This window comes from Notechis scutatus, chromosome 6 (assembly GCF_049901735.1).
Source record: "Notechis scutatus isolate UNSWTSFEM ecotype Mainland chromosome 6, rNotScu1.2, whole genome shotgun sequence".
NCBI classification, from domain to species: Eukaryota; Metazoa; Chordata; class Lepidosauria; order Squamata; family Elapidae; genus Notechis; species Notechis scutatus.
Genome location: NC_142014.1, coordinates 35,844,213 through 35,868,895, shown reverse-complemented (window position 1 = coordinate 35,868,895; position 24,683 = coordinate 35,844,213). Strand labels below are relative to the sequence as shown.

The following is a 24,683-nucleotide window of genomic DNA, read 5'->3' as shown; positions in this document are numbered from 1 at the left end:
TTCATCTCTATTACTTTCCTATCCATCCCTTCCAATTTCTTATCTGTTTGTTCAGCTTTAGTTTCTATATTCTTTATTCTTTGTTCATTCTTCTCCAGTGTCTGTTGGATCGTTCCCATCTTCTCCTCTAAATTTTGAATCTTACCCTTCATTTCTCCCATTTCCGTCTTCATATCTGTATGGTTATTAACCATTGTCTCCTGCATTTTAAGCATCGTTTCCTGAATAGCTAGCTGTTAATGTTGCTTGCATTATCTGCATGTTGGCCACGTTGCTCATCTTTTCCGTATTCAACATTCCTTCTATTGTTTTTTGGCCCGCTGGAGATGCAATAGACATTGATGAGCCAGACATAGGTTTTTTCCCTTTCAGGTTCGCTGTTGTAGTATTGGTTATATTCCTAACTTTATTGTAGATATCTTCCCACTTTACCATTCACTATTTAATTTTTCCTTTGTTATTAGTTCTATTCAGTAGTTTCCCTTAGAATATAAATATCTTTTCTCACTTATGATATTCTAAATTATTCAGATTTGATTCAATCTTTTATAGAATCTGAAACTAACTGGATCACCAAAATTAAAGAAGATAAAGAAGGGAGAGAGCAAAAGGGATGACAGGAAGGATAATATCAAAATGAGAGAAAAAAGAGAGAAAGGGTGTAATATAATATCCTAAAATATACTTGCTGTAACTTATTCTTATACAACTATTTTCTATTACTATATTATGGTATATCAACTGTATTCTTTATCTTTAACTGTCAAGTTCGGTTTCCTTTAAACCAGTGGTCCCCAACCTTTTTTGTACCAGGGACCAGTTTCACACAGAAACAGTTTTCCAAGGACCGGGTAGGGGCGGTGGAGTCCGAGTTTGGTGGTTTGCTTGCAGACGTTTCATTACCTGACTAGGTAACATCTGATGTTGTTACCTAGTCGGGTAATAAAACATCCGCCAGCAAACCACCAAGTTCAGGGAGCGCCAAGGCCTCCTCATTGCAACCCTGAGCGACAGATATTCTCTTCTATTGGGACATTTAAAATGGAGGGTTTCAGCTGCAGATTCAGAAACTGCGCCTGGCTGAGGAGCGCCTTCAAAACTGAGCGCTGGGTGGCGGCAATCCCCAGCACTGGCTTTCTTGCTGAGAACTCCCTAGACTCTTGGCTCCGGAAGTGCCAAATATAAACCACGCAGTAAAGCAAACGAGAAAGTCCACAAACCGAGTTGGGGAGGGGAGGGGGAACAGGAGAAGATCGGCCGAGCAGGGTGAATTCCACACATCTAACCTAGGCAGAGAATTGTTGATGTGACTTTTGAAAGGCATTCGTGGCTCGCCCCCACCCCACCCCAAAGAGTTTTATAAGAAAAAGTAGGACAGTGTTCTGAACCGTGCACACCAAACTCTTTCCCTCTGGGGCGCCTTTAGGGCCAAATTTTCCTTAAATGACTTCGACCATTTAAGCCGAGATAGCTACCAATCGGAAGGTATGGATCTGCGTCCAACTCTCTCACCTAAATTAAAAGGTCGCCAGGCTCGAAGCACGTGCCACGGTAATTCTGTCTCCACTGCTCCGCTGTGGGGGTGAACGGGCGCTTCGGAGGAGCTGCGCCGACAGGAAAAGCCACCCTGCCGGCTTCTTTGAAGCAGTTTCTTCCTGGGCTGGTGGAGGAGCGAGAGAGCGACTGAGAGAGGAACGAGGCGGGAGGAAACCGAAGCCACTGAGCCGGAGAGCAGGACAGGCTTTGGTTGCTAGAGGGCTGGCAGGCACTTCGGGGGCCTGGTGGCAATCGGGGGGCTGATCTGAAACTATGGCTTCCTCCCTCCCCTTCTTTGCGGCCCGGTACAAAATGATCCACAGACCGGTACCGGTCCGGGGCCCGGTGGTTGGGGACCCCTGCTTTAAACAATTCTATATTCCACTTCTTATATATATGACCTTACTTATTTCATTAGTTGTTAGTAATCAATCAATCAATAATCATCAAAATAGTATTTCACCAGTTTTCAGTTTCATGTCATTTAAACTTTTAAATTCTTAATAAATTCAATCAAACCTTAATCAAAAATGTTATTTCATTAACTATATTCTATGAAAAGAAGTCCAGTAGTATTCAATCACTTTCCTTTCCTTGTCCATTCACGTTTTGTTTAGTCACAGTCTGTTACATCAGCTTCTCTTCTCTCCGTATAATCTCAAAATGAATGTCACTTCCGTTCTTGGGTTTAGTCCTGTCTCTTACTTTTTTTCCACTGTTCTTCTTCTTTTACAAGTCACAGATCCATCAGGTTAAACTCCAAATTTCTAGATAATCAGTCTAAATCAACTCCATTTTTTTCAGAACAAGTCCAAAACACCAGTCAATCTTTAATCAACTAAACTGGCTTTGATCTCTGTCTTAAGAGTTCCTTGCTTTCACCGCCAGATTGCCATTTCCCTTTGGACTTCCATCTTCTTATTTAAGACTCACAGTTCTGCCATCTCTCTCTGCCGTTTCTCTCCTCGACTTTCACTTTCCACCTCCTTCACTTCAAGTTCAACCTGTCAATTGATGCTAAAAACGCTGCCCATTTCTTCCAACACCTTAAACATAAAGGCCCAATTTAGGTTGTCAAAGGCCTTCTAAAATATTAAGGCAGCCTGTTTCTCATTATGATATTGTAAGCAGAGGTGGTATTCAGCAGGTTTTGACCAGTTCTGGAGAACCGGTAGTGGAAATTTTGAGTAGTTCGGAGAACCGGCAAACACTGCCTCTGACTGGATCCTTCCCCTGCCACGCCCACCAAGCCATGCCCACAGAACCGGTAGTAAAAAAAAATTAATCCCACCACTGATTGTAAATATTCAATAATATTTAAGACAGTCCTCACATTATCTCTTAGCTGTCTTTTCAGCAGAAAGCCTGCTTGATCTTCATGTACATATACCTGTAAAATCTTCCTTAGCCTTTTTGCCAGAATGGCAGCAAAGAGTTTGTAATCTTTGTTTAATAATGAAATTGGTCTATAATTTTTGTCTTTGTAACATCTTGACCCTCCTTTGAGAGCAACACAATGTTGGCTTCTTTTCACTTCTATGGTATATTTCCACCCTGTGGTATATCATTCATTGTGTCCTTTAGTGGTTGAAGAAGTTTATCCTTGAAGCACTTATAATATTGGCTTGTGAGACCATCTGGGTCTGGGGCTTTGCCTGGCCTCATTTTTTTAATGGCTTCCGATAGCTCAAAGGCAGTTATCGGGTTGTTCATAAGTTGTTTCTGGGTTTGTGATATCTATCTCCTGTCTTTTATACAAATTTGAATGGAAATTATAAAGGACTTTTTAATAAGTTCATTATTTGTTATTACATCATTGCCTTCACAAATTTTTCCAATCACTGTATTTTCTCTTTGTTTTCTTAATTTATATGCTTATCTGCCTGGTTTATTTGCAAACTCTAAATGTGTTTTTTTGCGTAGTTCAGTTTTGTCTCTATTCATATTTTGTCCACTGCAGTAGGTCTGCAAAAGTCTGATGTTTTATGCAAAAACACAATTACATTTAAAACCAAAAATAACAATTGTTAGATCCTATCCATAAGCCAGTTAACAGCAATGACCTTGAAGGAGTGGAGAGGAGGAGTCAGGCTGGAAAAAGTTAATGAGATGGTCTCAGCTCATCTTCTTTCTTTATACTCTTTTTTTTTAACAATTTATTTATATGTTTTCACATTACATACATAGGTGCTTAACAGTGTATTGTCTGGATTGTTTTATTTATATATAATACTTTACCCACTCTTAATTTGTACCTCTACTAGCCAACCATTTGTAAAACAAGTCCCATATTCAAAACTGCTGTGTGTTTTCTTTTTCTTTTCTTTTTAGTGTCAATCTGTCAATTTCTGCACAATCTAAAATTTTTAAAATTACATCTTCTTCTGTAGGTATTTCCTCATTTTTCCAGTGCTGTTTCTTTCTTTACTTTTATATGGCTGTCTGGGTTAATATTAGCAGGATGAGGTGGAAATGCTACCGTAATTATACATATATTTTCCCTTTGGTATATTATTTTGTTACAAAATAAAAACAAACCTAAATTTTGTACAAACTGGGTTTCTATCACTTCTCTACCCACAGTTATATAAACTTGGGATCTATTATACAAAGTGATATTCCCCTCCTCCCCCTATGTGCGCAGGAGGTGGCAGGCATACATGCACACAGTCCTGGCCCACCCCATCGCAGCTTGCACCCGCCTCCTCCTGTATGCATACATTCCTGATGGGATGGGAGGGGCCAGGCTGGAACAATGTGGTGCAGCCCCTTATTGTTTCCAGGATGGCTGCACTTACCATTTCCAGAATGGCTGACTTAACAGCCTTTCAGGTGTGTGCACAGGGGAGAGATGTCCAGCAGCATAGGCTCTGCACCTGGCCCTCCAAGAAGTAGGTGCGGTGGCGGCAGCACTGCCAGAGTTGTGGGTAAGGCACATGATGTGGTGCCTGCTCCATCCCATGTGGCTGGAACAGGGGAGGTAGCTACCCAGCACATCCAGCAGGCCGGACTGCATGCCTCTGCCTTCAGCTATTGCCGCCACCATGGGCCAAGACAAGATGAGGAAGGTGCAGGGCAGTTGCTGCCAGACACCATCAGCCTGCCTACTCTGTCGTGTCTGTTTTGGCTTGCGGTTGGAGAGGAGGTCACTTGGTCATCTCCTCAGCCCCCTCATAGAACTTGCCCTTGGCCCATGCATGGAGTGCATTCCCACTGTACACCTGATGTTTAGTCAGGCAGCCCAGTGGTGGCAGTGGGCTCCGGGTCTGCAGTGTGGATCAGCTAAGTGGCTGGTAGGCTGTGGCTACAACCAGAAACCATCCCCCCTGCACACACAGCAAGCACACGATGGCTGATGACTTCCAGCTGTAGCTGTCCCGCCCCCTGCCTCACCTCACCTCATCCCACGGGACGAGCCTCCTGCTCCCCACCCCACACATCGGAGACCCCTGGATCCCCACTCCAACCCACCAGGTCCCCACTTGCACCATCCACACGAGTGACGTCAAACTGGCCATGCCCCCAGATCACGCCTAGTCAGCCGTCCCAACCATGTCCCTCTCCCCCAACTCCTATAGGCCAATACAATGCTGATCCAGCCCTCAATGCAATTGAGTTTGACACCTGCATTAATCAGTTTCCTATGTTGTGGGTATTCACAAAGTGATTGTATTAGTTAATGAATATCTGGCAGTTGGAACCTTCATTCTATGTCAGCTATGCAAGCTGTGTGTTTTCAACAGGCTCATCTCATGAACGAATACATAAATACAACCTTAGAATACCTTGCTAGCAAGCTTCTAATTGTACATTTTCAACTAAAGTGCCATGGTGATAGAGGTGGTCTCTATGGTTGCTAATCTCAAACGATTTCAAGATTTATAGGCTCATGCTAACAGCTTGCATCTTGAAACCCATTAAAGCCAGTACAAAGTATAATGTGCTCCATATGGGAAAAACTGCTAAGTGCAAAAACAGGCATATCCCACGGAAAGTAAATTTTCCAAATGGACACTCTAGAAAATGCACTTTGACAGTGACCTCACTATGGTCACACACAGCTAGCCACTTCAAACCAGAAATGCATAATTGTTTTCATCAAACCCAAGTTGATGCCAAGTTACATGCCAATAAATAAAGTAATTTTTAAAAGATGTGTCCTCTATAAAACTGCATGTGTGCAAGCACACATACCCCTTTCCACACATTATTTTTCCAATATATGTAGTGAATGCACATGAATAATTTTTCTTTATGAGTGTGTAGGAATTCTGGCAAAAATTATTTTTAACTTTACAGTCTAGATTATAATTGTAAAGAATTAATAATTCTTCAGGAATTTTAATAACATTTGTTAGACCTGGCTCACATCCTATTTGATTATTCCCTTTAAAAAAGAGTGAGAGACAGGTACCTCGGTCTATATACTAAACGAATGATCGATTGGGAACCCCATATCAAAACAACTTATCTTCTGTGGGGCCAAATTTGAAAACAATATTTAATACAGTACAGTACTAAGCAAAATGGTTCAGCTGAGATCGGTATATGTGGGACTGACTGGGGGTAGATTGTAGTGTTGACACTGAAATATAATTGTATCATATTTTATTTATCTTTATATTAAATTATTGTATTTTATTCCAATCTCATTTTAAATTGTATTTTATTCCAATCTCATTTTATATTGTATTTTATTTCAATTTTATTTTAAATTGTATTTTATTCCAATTCCATTTTAAATTGTTTTAATCAGATTTTAGTAATAATTGTGTAGAAAAAGAATCAGATTTGTTATTATCTAAATATGTGAATGAATGCGCTATAATTTTAGAATTATTTTAACATGAATCTTTGCATACTGGATGCATTATGGTATTCAGAGCACACATCTTACATCCTTAAACAGGGAATAGCATAAATTTTTTTTGACAGGTATAATTTTCTTGTGTTCCATCAGTATTGCTTAGAAAGACATTAACTTTTTTCCTGTGGGGCCAATACCAATACTTGTAATAACAATATTCTTTTGAAGTGTAAGCATTCCATGAAAGTCTTGATATCTCAGATATATTCTGCCACATGTGCTATTAAGTATACACATGTGAAGGATATATGCATTATATCAAACAACTAGTACCTTAGAGAGTTTTTAGAAACTATTGTGGTGAAGTCAAAGATGCCAACAACTTTTTAAACAGATTCATATACCATTTTCATAAATTTATTGAATACTAGTTTTATTTAACTATGTATTGTGGGATATAATTTTATCTGCATAGTTTTAATATTTTAATTACTTTTCTATTTATCTTGTTATCTATAAGCCTCCCAGAGTTGTTTTAGAGGAGAAGCTGGGCGCATAAAGATTTAATTTCTCTCTCTGTCCCTCTCTCTCCCCGCTTCCCCCCCGCTTTTGTTGTTGCCTGTGAATCAACCCAATGTGATACTGGGGAATGAGAATTCTAGTTGGCAAAACTTTGCCCCAGTCACCTAACGGGAAAGAAAGGTGGCATAGTTCTTATCTCATTTTCATACATTAGAATCTAAACGGCTAACCTAAATTTACAGAGTTGGGTAAAAATGGCTTTCTGAAAAAATTAGGGTACAGAGTAATATGTTCTTGTTCTTGACTTGAATCTTGGTTTCTCAAGACTCAACCAGCCTTTCTCACCCACATTCCAAATCACAAATAGCAGAAATTATTATTCCCTGACCTAGCATTTAACTTCAGTACTTGCAGGCCTGGAAATAAACCAGAAAGAAGGAGTAGTCCATAACTCCCTTCAAGCATAGTGAAAATACACTCACGTCTTGAGAGCCATGGCCAAATAAAGCCATTGGCTCAGGAATTGAGGTCTTCTTACCCAAGCCTATTGTGAAAAATAGAGAATACTCTTTCTATCAGCTATTATTTTATAATGGATAAGTATGGGAGTGTGGATTTGATTAAGAAAGTCTCTTAAATCCTTTTGTTGATTTAGCTCCAGAAAATTAGTTTGTTGATGCACAAATATCTCTTCCAATATCAAAAGACTCACATTCAAGGATAAAACTTAATGTTCCCACCTGTACACACAGTAGAGTCTGATTGGGGAAGATGGGCCTAAGATATGGATAACTGTAGTGTCAATTAAGTTGGAAAGTGGGAGGCCTCAATTTTGTATGCAAAATAATTTCATTGGCACCCTTATCCTTATCCTGATAACCTGAAAATAACCCCAAATTTGGGTCTAAAAGATCCGCTGAGTGGAACTGCGCAGCCCAATTCCCCTCCCCCACCAGCTCAGCCACCCAAGCCGCAAAGGGTAGGGACTGCTGCCATACACTACAGTTATAGGATTACTGCATTTAAAGAATGACTAGAAATTTCACTCAGTACTCTGTGGTAGTATTTTGTATTAACCTGAACTTAGTCTTATGAATATCATATGCAAATTTTATATTATCTTTACTCTCTCAGTTCATTTCTAATCCCCTTCCAAGGGGTTAGCATTAATGTATAGTTCTTCACAGCTTAGAACCACATTATCTGAAGGAACACCTCTTGCTTTCTACAGCTATTCTTACTGTAAGACAACCTTTGAAAACACTATTCCAGGTGCCTCCTCATGCTGAAGTCCCCATAGTAAAGCAAATCCTTTTGGTGCTAGCCCTTGACTCTGAAATGTCCTCCCCATGTGATATTCCTGGTACTGATTTATTATTGTTCAAACGAAAGTTGTTGAAGTCTCTTACTATTTCTAAAGTTGTTTTAGGTGTGCATATTGCATAGGTACTTTTAACAATTTAGATTGCTGATTTTTAAATTATTTTTTATTGTGTATTTAAGTATCATTTGCGATTTTAACATAGTATCACACTAGCAGAGTTTGCTTTGGAAGGATATAATATAAAACTAAAATATGAATCAACTTGTTACGCATGTGTAACACTTTCTACTTGGAATTCAGCAGGGAGAAATTTCAGCCCCAGAGAAGAGAGACATTCACTCGTCTACACTGAGCCTCCCTACCCCAAAACACCCTGTGCTCCTCACCTTACTACAGTGCTTCTCTGCTATGGTATTTTCCTTTACTTGGGGCTCCATGTGTTTAACGACCATAATCAGGAATGCCAGGATTGTGGTAATTGAGCAAAAGCAGTCACAAGACATCTTGTTTTATGACTGCTTTGATCAATGACTGAGATTCCAGTGTAAATTGTGGTTATAAGTTGATGTTGATGTTAAGGACTTGGTTATTCCAGTATGACAAACTATCTGGAAGATAATCAGACTCTGAAACCATACTTGTAGTAAGTTTCTAGACATGTTCCAATGTCCAACATACAGTTTAATTCCTGTATGTTGGACATCGACCTTCCTACATCTTTTCAAACTTTACAGGTTATAACAGGTTATTGATACATAACTGTACAGGACACAGCACATGCCTATACCGCTACCAGACATCGCAATAATTTTTAAATAGTAATTTTATTAAAAATTACAATTAAAAAGATTAAAAACATTTACAAGTTAGGAAAGTAAAAGGATAAAAAGAAAAAGAACATGCATAAAAGAAAACAATAGAAAAAATAGAGAGGAAAAATATAAGAAATACTTTCCCCTTTCATAACAGTATATAAACAATTTTAGTAACTTATCTTTCTTAAAATGCAATAAATGATCTTTTTGTCCCATTTGTTATCAATCAACAAAGCCTTAATTAGAAAGAGGGAGGGTTGGGAGGGAAGGAGGGAGAAAGAAGAACCAGTCTGCTTGCTGGCTCCACTTTCAATGGAGCTGTCTTTAGTTCACAATTTCTTCCTTGGAAATCTCAGGCATAGCAATAACTTTGGTGTGTTCTATTCTGAAAACACTCAACAGGAATCAGGTTTAGTAAGCAGTGTTGCTAAAGTTAAATTGATAACGTATAATTTATTTATGTAATATGTTTTAGTGGGATGAGTCTAATGCATAGAGGAAAGAAAAGAATCAAACTAAAAATTAAAATAAAATAATTCTTACTTTTAACCTTAATTTGTATCTCCTTAAAAAGTTTTAAACAAATGTATTTTCCCAAAACTGAACTTCAGATCTAAATGACATAAGGTAGAAGTAACTGTGTACAATGATACCTCAGTACTCATTGTTAACTGGTTCAAAGAGGTGCATTGATTAACAAAAACAATGAACAAAAAGTTTTCCCATAAGGAATAATGAGTCACAAGGCAGTTGACAATGAAAAGTTCTAGCTTGTGCTTAATACCAAACAAATGATGAGTAATAGGATGAAATTTTTGCATCAAAATGTATTGAGTACCAAATTCAATGAATTTCAAAGCAGTTGAGTATTAAAGTACTACTATACTATACAAAGGTAATTACAGTGGAATTTCAGTTGCTGTCAGAGAACAGAGAGTATTACTTATTATTTATGTCCGGGATGTGAAGGGTCTGTAAATATTGTAAATATTGTAAATACTTTACAATATATAATCTTTGAGGATGGACCCTGGAAATCGTTCTGCCTTTTAACAAGGATGGATCTGGAGATGACACAATGGCTCACCGTACACCCCATTCCATGTGGATGCCAAAAAACTTTTTTCACTGCTTTAGCTAAAAGAAATCTGGCTCACATGCTGTACAGAGAGGATGCAGATCAGCCACTCAGATTTGTTAGGATGCAGTCAAGTGCTCAGAAAGACCCAATATGCATAATTTGGGAACCACGTTGTACGTTAGAATTGAATTTTACAGTCTGATGAGAAAGTATAGGGTGAATAATTAAATTTCCACAGTCATTTAATTAATTAATTAAATTGCATCTGAGGTCTTCTGAAAAGTCTTTGTAAAAATATGAATGAGTTCTATACTCAGAAACTCTAGGAAGCTCCCCTTTCTTATACAATGAGTGACTTCTACTTTCATAAAAGTGAGTTAACAAATGTTGATGTTTCTCTCCAGATTAGGACTGAAAATTACAGTTTGATTTTGCTCTTGTGTTAACATAAGAACTAGATACTACCATACTACCACCTCTTACAATACTAGACAACACAGTATCAACAGTAGAGACCTTCAAATTTCTAGGTTCTACAATATCACATGACCTAAAATGGACACCTAACATCAAAAACATCATCAAAAAAGCACAACAAAGAATGTTCTTTCTGCGCCAACTCAGAAAGCTCAAACTGCCCAAGGAGCTGCTGATACAAGTTCTACAGAGGAATTATTGAGTATGTCATCTGCACCTCTATAACTGTCTGGTTTGGTTCTGCAACCCAACAGGACAGACACAGACTTCAGAGGATAATTAGCACTGCAGAAAAAACAATTACTACCAACCTGCTTTCAATCGAGGACCTGTATACTGCACGAGTCAAAAAGAGGGCTGTGAAAATATTTACAGACCCTTCACATCCCGGACATAAACTGTTTCAACTCTTTCCCTCAAAAAGATGCTATAGAGCACTGCACACCAGAACAATTAGACACAAGAACATTTTTTTCCTGAAAGCCATCACTCTGCTAAACAAATAATTCCTTCAACACTGTCCAATTATTTACAAAGTCTGCACTACTATTACTGTTAATCACTTTTCATCACTCCTTATCACCCATCCCCTCCCACTTGTGACTGTATGACTGTAACTTTGTCACTTGTATCCTTACAATTTATATTGACTGTTTCCTAGTATGATTGATTGCTTATTGTACCCTATGATGATCATTAAGTGTTGTACCTTATGATTCTTGACTCTTGATGAATGTATATTTTCTTTTATGTATACTGAGAGTATTTGCACCAAGACAAACTCCTTGTGTGTCCAATCACACTTGGCCAATAAATAATTCTATCTATCTATCTATCTATCTATCTATCTATCTATCTATCTATCTATCTATCTTGATATTGCGGACTGTAAAGATATTAATAAAATAATGAACACCTAATTTTTTACAGGAAGTATCCAGGGCCTGGGAATTTTCATTTGCTTGGGAGGCAAGAAATACAAAAGAAAAAGAGTCCCTTTATCAAATATGCCTAGACCTCCTGATATAGGACAGGATCTTCAGCAAGCATTATTTCGCCATATATATTGGATAGGGAGAATGCATCTAGTTATGGAATTCCCTTAATACTTGGATTCTGAGTTATGTAAAGGCTGTAAATTTGATACAGTTCTGTTAGTACATGGACCCTCTGTTTCGAATGGCTGATTATGCACTGGCATCTTTGTTCTTCTATTTGCAACAGATTCTGCTTTTTATTAAAGTTAGTCCTCAAGTTACAATGATTTGTTCAGTGACTGTTCAAAATTACAATGGCTCTGAACAAATGGTACTTATGATTGGTTCTCATAATAATCTTGAAGTCAGGTGATCGTGATGTGATGCTCAATGCCTAGTTTGTGGTTATAATGTTGTAGCAAACCAGGATCATGTGTTCACAGATTCCAACATTCCATGCCAGCTACCAACAAAGTCAATGGAAAAGGCAACAGGAAGTAAGAAGTCATGAACATGTGAGATCCTTACTTAACCATCTGCAAGGTCCTTAATTTATGCAGGACAGCTGGAATTGCTGTCTATGTGCAATGTGATCATCTGACATCACACTTTATGACCATGCCACTTAGCTATAAAAAGAGATTATTAAAAGTTAATGACTTCGTTTGAACAGTCCATCGAAGTTAAGTAGCCTAAGGTAGACATATAAGTATCAAGACATTCATATTACATTATTCTTTCTACTATATTATTTAAGGATCTACATTCTATAATTGCATGTATAACCGTCTTTAAAGACCTCCCATATTTCAGTTATTTAAAATCTCACTTATTTCTGGCTCTGACATACAAATCTTCTTTTTTAACTTTAAAGTGAATCATAGACAATGGTGAATCAAAACCACAAAACAGCAAGAATAAAACAGTCTTTTAAAAAAAGAATATAAACCCTGCACTTTGCTGTTTCAAACTGAAGTAATATTTTAACACATATTTAACACCCCAAGTCTGTATCTTTTCATTTTTAGTGCTGTGATTAGCTCCATTTCCCCATCTCTAAAGGTTAACAGGACTTTTTCTCTCGTGGATATGGAAATTAGAATCGCTTTCATTTCTGAGACCCTGCTGTGCTAACATTTTTAAATGCGCAATTGCTGCTCTGTGATCTCGTGCTAATTAATACTGTTCAGTGTTTTCTCTGTGTGTAATGCAATCAGGGGCTGTACATTAACTGTTTAATGTATTAAACAAGAGTAAGGGTTTGGAAGGTATATACATATTTATTTTCTATGTTACAACAAAAGCACATATGCCACATGGATCATGCTGCAGTCACAATAAAAGTAGGTCATGTGTATCATTTCAGATTTCTTTACATTTTTAAAAGCTAATAAATGTATTCACATCTATGTAATACAGGATTTCAGTTTTTAAATTAAAAATGTGGTTATTCACAGCCCCACAGCAATATGGGTACTCTTTGCCCTTGCTGTCAAAGGAAGCAGGACAATAACAAGATAGCTACAATTCCTTAAATATCTGATGCAGGAGGAGTGGCAGAGCCTGACGCAGTCAAAAGAGGGATCAGCCTAGAGTCTCTACATTGCCACAAGCAGAGTACGTCCAATCCCTTTTTGAATTCCATCCAAACTCCCTTGAATTGCATTCATCTTTATTTAGCACCAAAGGCAGTATTGTTAGTTGAGAATAAATTCCCATGTATAGGCATGAGCAACAAATATAATTGGAACTTAACATGTACGTATAACCCTGGTCTTTCCCACATGACATTTTCTCATTTCACCAAAGCGAAGTTGTGTTAAAGTTCAAAAATAAATTTACACCCTTGAATATATTGTATACCCATAAGAAATATAATAGCACTAGGTTAGACTCAGTGGTCAATGGTGATCAACTTTAATTTTTTTATAAAAAGAAAAACAAGGAAAGCAAAGAAAACAGAGAATATCAAGAAAAGAGATTAAGACATATAGTGAGCCAAATCTTACACTAAAAAAGCAGTTTTTTTTAAAAAAAGGACATCAGTTCACTATGATTTTTGTTGAATATCCAAATGACGGAGTGAAGCCAAGGGATGAAGGCTTCATTCAGGTCCACTATTACTGTAGTTTGTCCTGATTGGCTAAGCCACCTGACAACTCCTTTTAAAAGGACAAGCTGTCAGACAGGCTGCTGCTGGGTTGTTGTTATAATAAAGAGCTTGAAGTCAAAGATCAGTGTCTGCCTCTTCAATCAGCCCACAATCTAACACTGACAACGAGGATGTGATCAGATGAGAAATAATAAAAAAGAGCTGATTGTGATCCTAGCTGGAGTGAAGAAGATGGGCCGCTGCAGAATCTCACTCTCAGCGGCTATCATGAAGCCTCCTAATCGCAGATCTGCATTGGTCCTACCGACATGACTGCACACGCCTCACCCGCTCCATTAAACCCAGCCTTGGACAACTGGGACTCCTATATTGTCCAGTTTGAATGTTTCTTGGAAGCTAATAACCTCTTGGGACTCTCTGACAATAGGAAGAGAGCGCTTTCCTGAGCTACTGTGGCTCAGACATCTTTGAGACCACCAAGGCACTCCTGGAACCAGCAGCCATGCAGACTGTGCCCTGGATGACGCTTCAAAGGACAGGACACATTATGCACCCATGCCATCTAAAATTATCAGGTGGCATGAATTCAACTGCCAAAACCAGGAGGAGGGCGAGTCAATTTACCAATACATCACTGTGTTAAGAAAAGCCGCATTGTATTGTGAATTCAGGGAACTCAATGAAGTTCTCCTGGATAGAATCGTCTGCAGAGTAAGGGATATTAATCTACAAAGGCACTTACTTTCAAAGTCTAACCTTATGCTACAGAGAGCACTAGATGAAGTCCAAGCCATGGAAACCTTGAACAAATCTATGGCGGCGATTCAAAAGACTAGCAGTCTGCCATTTTCATGCAGAGTTGTCACCATGCACCAAGAAAGCGTCGAGTATGAAGAATCTTCCGAGGAGAAAGATTAGGTTTGCTGTCTACATTCATTGAAAAAGAGGACGACCCCCGAAGCAGAAGAGAAGCAGGCTATGTGCGCTGGATGTGGGGCAACCACCCCAGATCAGCGTGTAAATTCAAATACACCATTTGCCAGAGATGTGACAGAAAGGGTCACTTGGCGAGGGTCTACCACGCCAGTCAACCTACCACATACTGCACAAAGCAGCCTGCCTATCAGACAGGTTCCAAGAAGGTGCAACCCCAGAAACCTTGGTGGGGAGAAGAACATTTCACAGAGCTCAAGAACACATATCAAATGACCATTGGACAAGCAAGTTCACCGTGCGTAAGGAAAATCCATGTCACGGTCCTCATTGAGAGTTCACCGTGCACTATAGAAGTGGACACTGGGTCATCAATGTCAGTTGTGTCCTGGGTAACAATCAAGAAAGTAGTGCCAGGGATCATGAAAAAACAGATCATGAAGAAGTACCAACGCATTCAGCTGAAGGACTATCAAGGGAACCACATCCCTGTCATAGGGAGAGGGAACTTTCAAGTAAAATACAAAGAGTTTAGGGGACCTCTGCCACTGACTGTACTAGAGGCACCTTGCCACGCCTGCTTGGCCTAGACTGGTTCGCATCCCTGGGCATGGGGGTGACCAGTTTCCACAACGTCTGAGATGACAACACCAAGGAGCTATTCAAGGAGTTCGCGGATGTTTTTAATGGGAGCTTGGGCAAATATACAGGGACACCCAACCCCAAAGTTGCCCGCATAAGGATGAAGCCACGCAGGGTCCCTTTTGCATTGTGGCCCAAAATAGACAGTCAGCTAGATAAATTAATTGCCTAGGGGGGGTTGGAACTGGTAGACCACGCCAAGTGGGAGACACCCATAGTAACGCTGGTCAAACCAGATGGCTCAATCTGCATCTGTGCAGACTACAAATGTATGATCAACAAGCTCTTACAACAGAGTGCCTATCCAGTCCTGTTGTACAGCATTTATTACATTCCCTGGGCAAAGGAAAGACTTTCGTGAAACTAGATTTGGCACAGGCGTACCAACAGCTACCAGTGGACGAAGCCACCGTGGAAGCATAGACTATTGTAACCCACCAGGAGCCTCTAAATGCTGATTGTAATTTGGTGTGAGTGTGACACCAGGACTATTTCAAAGCCTCATGGAACGCCTTTTACAAGGCATTCCAGGGGTCGTGCCATTTTTTTAAAAAAAGTTTTATTTTTTACAACAAACATACAAACAAAACATAAAAACATAAAATCCTCTTTCAATTATATACATATTTTGATGATGTCCTGATATCTGCCTCCAATAACAAGGAACTACTCAACCGATTAAGAATAGTCCTTAGTAGGTTCCAGGAGGTCAGACTAAAGGTTAAACAAGTGTCTGATAGCGGTACCGTGGGTCGAGTTTTTGGGTTACTTTACTGATGGCTCAGGAATACACCTTACTAAAGACAAAGTCAGAGCCATTAAAGAAGCTCCCACCCCCAGAAACCAGACAGAACTCCAGGCTTTCCTGGGACCGCTAAATTTTTACAGTATGTTTTTGCCACAGAAGGCGACAGTGGCTAAACCACTGAACCGACTTCTGGATAAAAGGGCAAGATGGATCTGGGGCCAAAGGGAAGCTGTCACACCTACAGCAGTTAAAAAACTTTTATCATCAGAGAGCATCCTGATGCAGTATAATGAGACTATTCCTGTCATCCTAACATGCAATGCCTCCCCGTTTGGTGACAGGGCTGTCCTCAGCCACTCAATGCCTAATAGGTTTGAGGCCCTGATCACATTCTATTCCAGGACATTATTGGTGGCTGAATGGAACAACAGCCAGCTGGACAAGGAGGCGTTGGCTGCAGTGGCGGGGGTGAAACAATTTCATGAGTACTTATATGGCCAGAAATTTGAACTGGTGACTGACCAAAAACTGCTATTGGGCCTGCTTGCCAGGGACCACCCAACACCAAACATTTTATCACTGCGCATGATGCGATGGACAATATTCCTGCCAGCCTACCATTATCAGCTGATTCACCAACCTAACAATATCCTGGGCTGTGCCAATGCCCTCAGCCAATGCCTGCTTCCAGCGATTGTGGAAGACCCCACTTCCATTCCACCCATACTCCTCATTGAGGAGTTAGCTTCCGGCTCCATTACAGCAGCCCAAATAGTGAGACACTCAGCCAAGGAGGAAACCTTGGTCGAAATACTAAGCTAGGTGTGGAGGGGATGGCCAAAGGGGCCAATTGGTGAGGACTTCCAACCGTATCACACTCGGCAACACGAGTTATCTGCCCTAAAGGGTTGTCTGCTATGGGGGGATCGGGTGATTGTACTCCCAAAATTAAGAAGATCAATATCACAGGTCCTACATGTGGGGCATCCTGGCATAGTCAGGATGAAGGCAATGGCCAGAAGTTACATGTGGTGGCCAAACATGGACAGGGAAATAGCCGAGTGGGTTGCCACATGTAAACTATGTTAGGAATCCAGACCAGCAACCCCCTTTGCCCGGTGCATGAATGGGACACACCAAAAACACCCTGGTCAAGGGTTCATGTAGATTTTTCTGGACCATTTCAGGGCCATACATTTATGATCATAGTGGGTGCAAACTCAAAATAGCTAGAAATAATACTCATCTCCTCGACAACAGCTGAGGCAGTCATTAGGGTATTAAGAAGGCTATTTTCAACACACGGCCTACCAGATGTATTAGTCTCGGACAAAGGGCCACAATTCACAGCAAAACATTTTGAGCTCTTCGTAGCAGAGCAAGGAATCCTCCATGCCCTGGTCGTGCTATTCCATCCAGCCAGTAACAGTCAGGTGGAAAGAATGGTGTGATCAGTGAAAGACGCATTATCATGAATGGGCGAAGGCAAATGAAGATTGACAAATTCCTACTAGTCCAGCACAATTCCCTAGCACCACCACAAACCGAAGCCCATCTGAGCTACTAATGGGTCTCTGGCTCAGAAAGAGCTTGACCAGCTACACCCTAACTACACAGCAGAAGCACCCACCAATTCGACCAGCCAGCTCCAGTCATTTAGTGTAGGGGATTTGGTGTATGCCCACAACTATGCCGGGAGTGCTCTCTGGGTTCTTGCCAAGGTGGTAACCATTACAGGTCCCCGCTCATATAGAATAGAGCTAGAGGACAGTAGACTGTAGAGAAGGCACATCGACCAACTCCGTGGCTGGTTGGGAACTTCAATTCACTGGCAACCAGAAATAACACAAACTAAAAATGCCCCTTCAGAAATTAGCAAAAGTCCCGAAATCCCACCATCAGCAGATGAAATCCCGAACAATCAACAAGCGCACATACCTGGAGAATCCAGTAGAGAGCCGCCAGAGAACCGGTTCCAAGTGAGCCAGCCATGCCCAGAGCTAAGTTCCAGGCGATTCCATTGGCTGACTCAGGAGCAGCAGCAGATCCAGCTGACCAGGCTTCCACAGCTGCTCAATTGAATTGCACAGGTTGGAGTGAGCTCACCACTGCCCCACCTACCTGTGCGACTACGTCAGCTAAGCCACTCACTGATTGGTCAGTGTCCTGTCTAGGTGGGGAGGAGTGTTGAATATCCAAATGAAGGAGTGAAGCCAAGGAACAAAGGCTTCATTCAGGTCCACTATTACTGCAGGAAAAATAGTTTGTCCTGATTGGCTAAGCCATCTGACAGCTCCCTATAAAAGGGTGAGCTGTCAGACAGGCTGCTGCTTGTTGTTGTTATAATTACTCTTTTATACATGCTAAACACACTTCATCTTCAATTTCCCAAGACTGAAGCAGTAATTCAGGATTCAAAGCACTTACACAGTAAGCAATTATAGAGAGGAATAGGTTCTGTGAATGTGCTGATGACCTGTCCCCTCCCCCAAATACTCTCCTATATTTCTCACTGAGACCATATAGTAGTACAGTAACTTTATATTTTCAAGTGGAAACAGATACTTTTTAAGGGGGGAACAGAAGATTTTACAATTCTATCAAAGGTAGTCTCTGCTTGCCCATATGCATACAGTGATATAAATAAATATAAAGTACAAATTAAAATACTAATATGCTAATATCAATTAGACAGAACTGTGATTGAATGTCAAAAGGAGGTGTATTCACAGGAAGGGGGGGTGCATTCCAGAGGAGTAAGAAGCAGCTCAATCCATCCAATTATCTGTGACAGAAAGACAGTAAAGACTGCCCCTCCCTATTAATTCACAAAATATATTGTAAAAGCAGACAGATGAGTGTTCAGTCTGGCAAGATTTTTGTCTATAGTTATCAAATAATAAAGAATTCAGCTTGGAAAACTCACCATGTAACAGTAACAATGCTACCTCTGACAGATGCCACAATCATTTAGACCAAAAGCACACTGAAACAAGAGTTTTTACATAGAAAAGATGGGATAAATCATGCCAGTAGTGAAAGCATATTCCAAAAATCCCCTCAACTTAGTCCCTTACCGTCAATAGGCTGTCTTTAGATGACATCCATATTCAGTCCTTGTGTTGTTAGCTGGTGAGTTCCAGTGTTAAACCATAAAGTGTGTAACTGGATCTAATCCCAAACGCTTGTATTTTTCAATGAAATCATTTTCCACTGCCATGCTGCAGAAAACAGGATCCAATATGCACAAACACCAAACCTAATAATGTTGAACCCCAACAATATGCCAACCTACCACAATAGTCGATCATCAAGACCTATCTCATCACTTCAAATTAATGACACTTTTAAAGTCCATGTCAATGTATGCACAAAACCCACCCTGATACTAAGAACAAGATTATCAAACCTTCCATGGAGATGGCACAGATCAGTCATAAACCCACTAATTACAAAAGCAATAATAACATTTTCTTCCTTAGAAATAAAAGGAGCTCCAATAATTTCAGGACAAGCTTCTATCTCACCACAAACTGAGCTGGTAAGAGATCCGTCCACAGCCTCATTACTGGAAGGCAATGGCATCTACTAAGCAATAATTATGACTCCCTTAGGCCTGCAAATGCAACAGATTCTTAATTCAATTGTTGACCCTGTTTTCCAAATAGTGTGCTTAAAGGTGTATATGTGCCAGCAACATAACCCTTGCTTATAGTAAGTTGACAATGTCTGTCAGAATTTGCATTTCTTCCCATTTTTGTACCAAAAAGGTACAAAATTAGATAAATGTCAAAAGGGAAAATTAAAAGTTATTTTCCAGGAACTGTCTGTCATACACACCTCAGAAGAATCAGCGGATGAGAAGATAGAACAACTACTACACACAGAACATTTTGAAACAGTGCCTAGAGGGGAATGCAAATGCCACAACTGTTGTTTTTCTTTTTGAAAGAAAGGAACAAATGACTATTTTAAAAATATTGACAAGAAAAACAAAGGAAGGGGAGGAAATCCATTCATTGCTATTGTATGAAATTCTCAACTGCTGTGGGAATCTGAGGAAAAAATGAAAACCTTGCTGTAGGCATGTTATATAACATAATCTTGCAGGTCTGATTGTGTTTCTCCTCCTGTCTCTTTTATAACCATGTAAATTAGAGAGATGACTGCACATACTTCTTACCTGTCCTGGACTGCTCTTTTATTTTGCTAATATTGTCTCTTTCTTCTCCTAGGCCATTCTCTTTGTATAGCAGAGCAAGGTTGAGTAGGTTGGTAATGTCAAGTTACAAAAGATTTAAATAGACCTGTATCTGTGGTACATATGATGAAGAATCCAAGTATAAATAAGGATGACTAATTCTAATAGTTCTTACATATAATTAATCAAATAAATTTCGATGAGGTTAGTACATGTTATACATGTTTACCTAGAATAAAAACTCAGACAGATTCTTAATATTCAAAAACAAGATTATTAACTTTTTCTACAATCTTCAACCGACTTGGTGGAAAGCCTCACTGATGTCTATGGAGCTTGCTTTACAATAAATAACTATGGGTTCCAGTTTGAGCTTCTTCGGTGACAGACCGAAATTTGTGATCATGCACAGTTTCGATCCATGCTCGCCACTGGAGCGCCCCAAGCTGGCTGGTTTGGGAGCTAAGCCACCCCGTAGAGGTGGTGAAGAGGGGGGAGACTGCCAGCAGGGTTGAGGAGAGTCACATCTCTCCTCCCCAGCTGGCCATTACTCCCTTTCCCGAAGGCAGTTGCAGCGGTGGTCAGAAATGGCCACCTCAAAGAAGAACTCGACCAGAAAAGAATGTGCAGGAGGAAGATAAGAAGAGAAAGTTTTGGCTGACTGGGTCGAACTGAAAAAGCAACAATATAAGGTACCCTGGAATTTGAATTATAAAGAACAACATTGTTCCCAAAGAAGACTTTGAAGTGGTGAATGAGAGAGGGAAGGGAAAGGATTTGGGTTTTTTTCTTTTCTTCCCTATATTGACAACTAAGAGATTTAAGCAAGAAACCGGCAAAAATCCACTTTGACCTTAACAGGTATTTAAGCTGAAAATAAAATGTCAAAGGGATAATAAAGATTTCTGGACTCTCAAAAACTTTTAAAAGAAGGAAAAAAACAAAAGGGTGGGATCTGGAAAAATGGAGGAGACCACCTGGAAGTGAAAGGAATTAACAGTGAAACTTTAACAAGATTCCCAAAAGATACATTTTAACTGAAACTTTGTAACAAGATAAGGGAACCCCAGGAAGAGAAAGTGGAAAAAATAAGCAAGAATAAACAGCTTTGGATTATTTGGATTACTTGGGTGATTTTTGGATTTTTGGCTTTTGGATTTAAAGGACTAAAATTAATCGGGTGGTTTTTTAAAAGTTTTTAACTTTTAAACTCTTGGAAGAATTGAAAAAGGAACTTAAAAAACAGAAAGAAGATGCACAAGAAGGAAGAGGTTCTTTTGGCTTCATATTTCAATTTTTAGAAATGGAGATCCTGAACTATGAGAAACAACAAGAAATGCCTGTAGAACAAGAAGGGCGGGACAAAGAAAAAGCCATCTTCAATGACCAAGTGTTTCTATGTGGGGAAAAGAAAGGAAAGGGGGCAAAGAGAGTGAAAAATTTAAGATTTGAAAAAACAACCCCAAAAAAGAATAGTTTGAAAAGTAATTACAACATTAGGAAGAAACAGAAGAGAGGATTACAGAAGAGAGAATCAAAATTAGAGAGAGAAGGGGTCAAAAAGGGAAGGGAGAAGAAGAGGGGGAAGAGGGAAAGGAAAAGAAATTATAAAGGACAGAAACAGGACATAGAGAAATAGGGAAAACGTACAAGGATTAAGGGTATAAGCCTATTTAGAAGACACAGAGATAATGGGTGAAAACTTAATTGAAAGGGGGATTCTGCAAGGGTACATAAGATAGTATTGTTATATTAGAAATAGAAATGAACTTTGAAAATATGAAACAAGCGTGATTAAAATGATAGATAAATACTCATTGTAATGTAATGAAGTGTTTAATAAATAAATGAAATAAAGAGAATGAGAGAATGAAATTAGGAAATGAGGGGAACATTTTAATTATTATTTATTTTATTTATTTATTTATTTATTTGATTTGCCAATTGTTTACAAGATAATAAGTATAAGTGTATACATAGTTGTGAATACATGAAATGGGTACATATAAGAAAAATAAAAGAATAGAGAAACAATAGGACAGGGACGGTAGGCACGTTGGTGCGCTTTATGCACGCCCCCTACAGACCTCTTAGGAAAGGGGTGTGAGGTCAATAGTAGACAGTCTAAGGTTAAAGTTTTTGGGGTTTGGGGAAGAAACTACAGAGTCGGGTAGAGTATTCCAGACATTGACCACTCTATTGCTGAAGTCATATTTCCTGCAATCAAGTTTGGTGCGGTTAACATTGAGTTTGTATCTATTGTGTGCTCTTGTGTTGTTATGGTTGAAGCTGAAGTATTCATTGACAGGTAGGACATTGCAATGTATGATTTTATATACCATGCTTAAATCAGACCGAAGACGGCGTAATTCAAGGTTTTCTAGTTCTAGAATTTCAAGTCTGGTGGCATAAGGTATTCTACAGCGAGTGGAGGAGTGGAGAGCTCTTCTTGTGAAATATTTCTGGACTTTCTCAATTGTGCTAATATCAGATATGTAATGTGGGTTCCAGACTGATGAACTGTATTCGAGTATTGGTCTAGCAAATGTTTTGTATGCTCTGGTTAGTAGTGTGATATTACCAGAGAAAAAGCTACGTAGGATTAGGTTAACAACTCTTAATGCCTTTTTGGCTATGTAGTTGCAGTGGGCTCTAGCACTTAGATCATTAGAGGTGAGTATTCCAAGGTCCTTTACAGAGCTTGTGTCATCAACAAGATCTTGACTATTCAGCTTGTATTTTATTTTCTGATTTTTTTGCCAATATGTATTTATTTGTTGAGATTTGAAGTTGCCATTTGTTTGACCATTCTGATACATAGTCGAGATCTTTTTGTAGGGTAGCAGTATTGTCTGTGGTATTGAACAGCTTTACATCATCAGCAAAAAGAACGCAATTGCTCTTAATATGATCGCAGAGGTCATTTATGTAGAGTATGAAGAGAGTTGGTCCTAGAACACTGCCTTGGGGGACACCACTATTGACAGGTACAGAGTTTGATAGGACGCTCCCAATTTTGACCATTTGTTGTCTGTTTGCCAGGAATGTTTCTATCCAGTTATTCAGTTGTCCAGAGATACCATAGGATTTTATTTTTAGGAGTAGTTTGTCGTGTACCACTGAATGTGTTATAAAAATTTGTGAAGAGGAATATGAAAGAAACATGAAAAAATTATGGAAATATTATAAGTGTTCCTAGAAGTATGACACCCTATTGAAAAGAAATGTTAAAGATGTCAGATTACAACTAACATTAATGATAGAGCTGAATTGGAATAGAATAAGTATTTTATTGTGGCAGTAATTCACAAGCCTCAGAGAGTTTGCTGCATGTCTTCACTCCCATTTAGTCACTTTGCTTCTGGCGAATTCCACCAGCCCAGCCGTGTCCTTTTATCCACTTATGGAGCGTGTTAATTTCCCTAATTAGTTACTGGCTCGATGCCTCCTTCCTAATTGAGATTGGCATCTCAGCCTCCTTTTATTTTTGACATCACGCCATACGTTCTCCAAGTTGTCATCTCCACTGGAAAACTCTTGCATGCCTTCCTTGTTAGCCATTCCCGGCTGCTGCTCAGATAAAGAACCAGAGGAGGTCAAAGGTCCTGACAACTCTATTAAATCAGGTTTATCTCCCCTTGTTAAATCAAATCTCCTCATCCTGGCTACTATCCAAGTCACTAAGCAATGCCGGCTCATATTTTGCTGCCATATCCTCGTCGCTCGAACTCATATCTGCCACAGGAGCAGATTCCAAACCTGGAGTCACAACATATATATATTCTCTTTAAGAACTTAGTGCGTATTTTAAGAATGTACCAAGCAGAATTCTCCTGGAAGTTATGTGTTATATTGAATGTTATAATTGTAAAGGCATAAATTGAAGTATTAAAGCAGTAAATGAAACAAACTGCTAGATATAAAAAGATCTGAGCAATGTAAAAATTGCCAAACAAAAACACTTGTCCCGAAGTTATTGCTTATCTAGCTGGTTGACTGTTCATGTTAAAGCATTGTATTTTTTTTTTCTTTCAAGATTCAAATGAGCACCCACAAAAATGGAGCTTGTTCTTGAAGTTTCTGACCTCTTTTAGTTCCATTCTAGATTCCATCAGAATACCAAATGGATCTCACTTCAATCATCTAAATGCGACCTACAGGTGATGTTCTTATAGGGATTTAGCTATAGGCTCATTATCTTAATGTTCAGATATTATAAAAATAGATTATTAGATGCAATTAAGAATTAGATTTCAAAGATCTATTTTCTGTCATTTGAAATTAATATACCAAATAGCAATTAAGCAGTGATTGGCATTTTATAGCATTAATCTTTTGAGAAGAGTAGCTTTTAATGGAACTATAATAAAAAAAGACTGTCCTTTTAAGTGAGCACTAAATTCCAAATAAGTTATAAATCAGGTGTGTGTAATTATAGAAATTTTGCTGATAATACCTTATGAGAGAAATTGGGAACAAGAAGATATATACCATACGATTAATAGAT

The 24,683-nt window shown here is 39.2% G+C and overlaps 1 protein-coding gene and 1 pseudogene across 1 annotated transcript in view; one reads left to right on the top strand and one right to left on the bottom strand.

Annotated features, from left to right (window-relative positions):
• HMGA2 (high mobility group AT-hook 2) overlaps positions 1-24,683 on the bottom strand; it is a 179,025-nt gene that overhangs the window by 57,470 nt on the left and 96,872 nt on the right. The window lies entirely within an intron of this gene.
• Positions 13,961-14,570, top strand: LOC148130169 (uncharacterized; annotated as a pseudogene).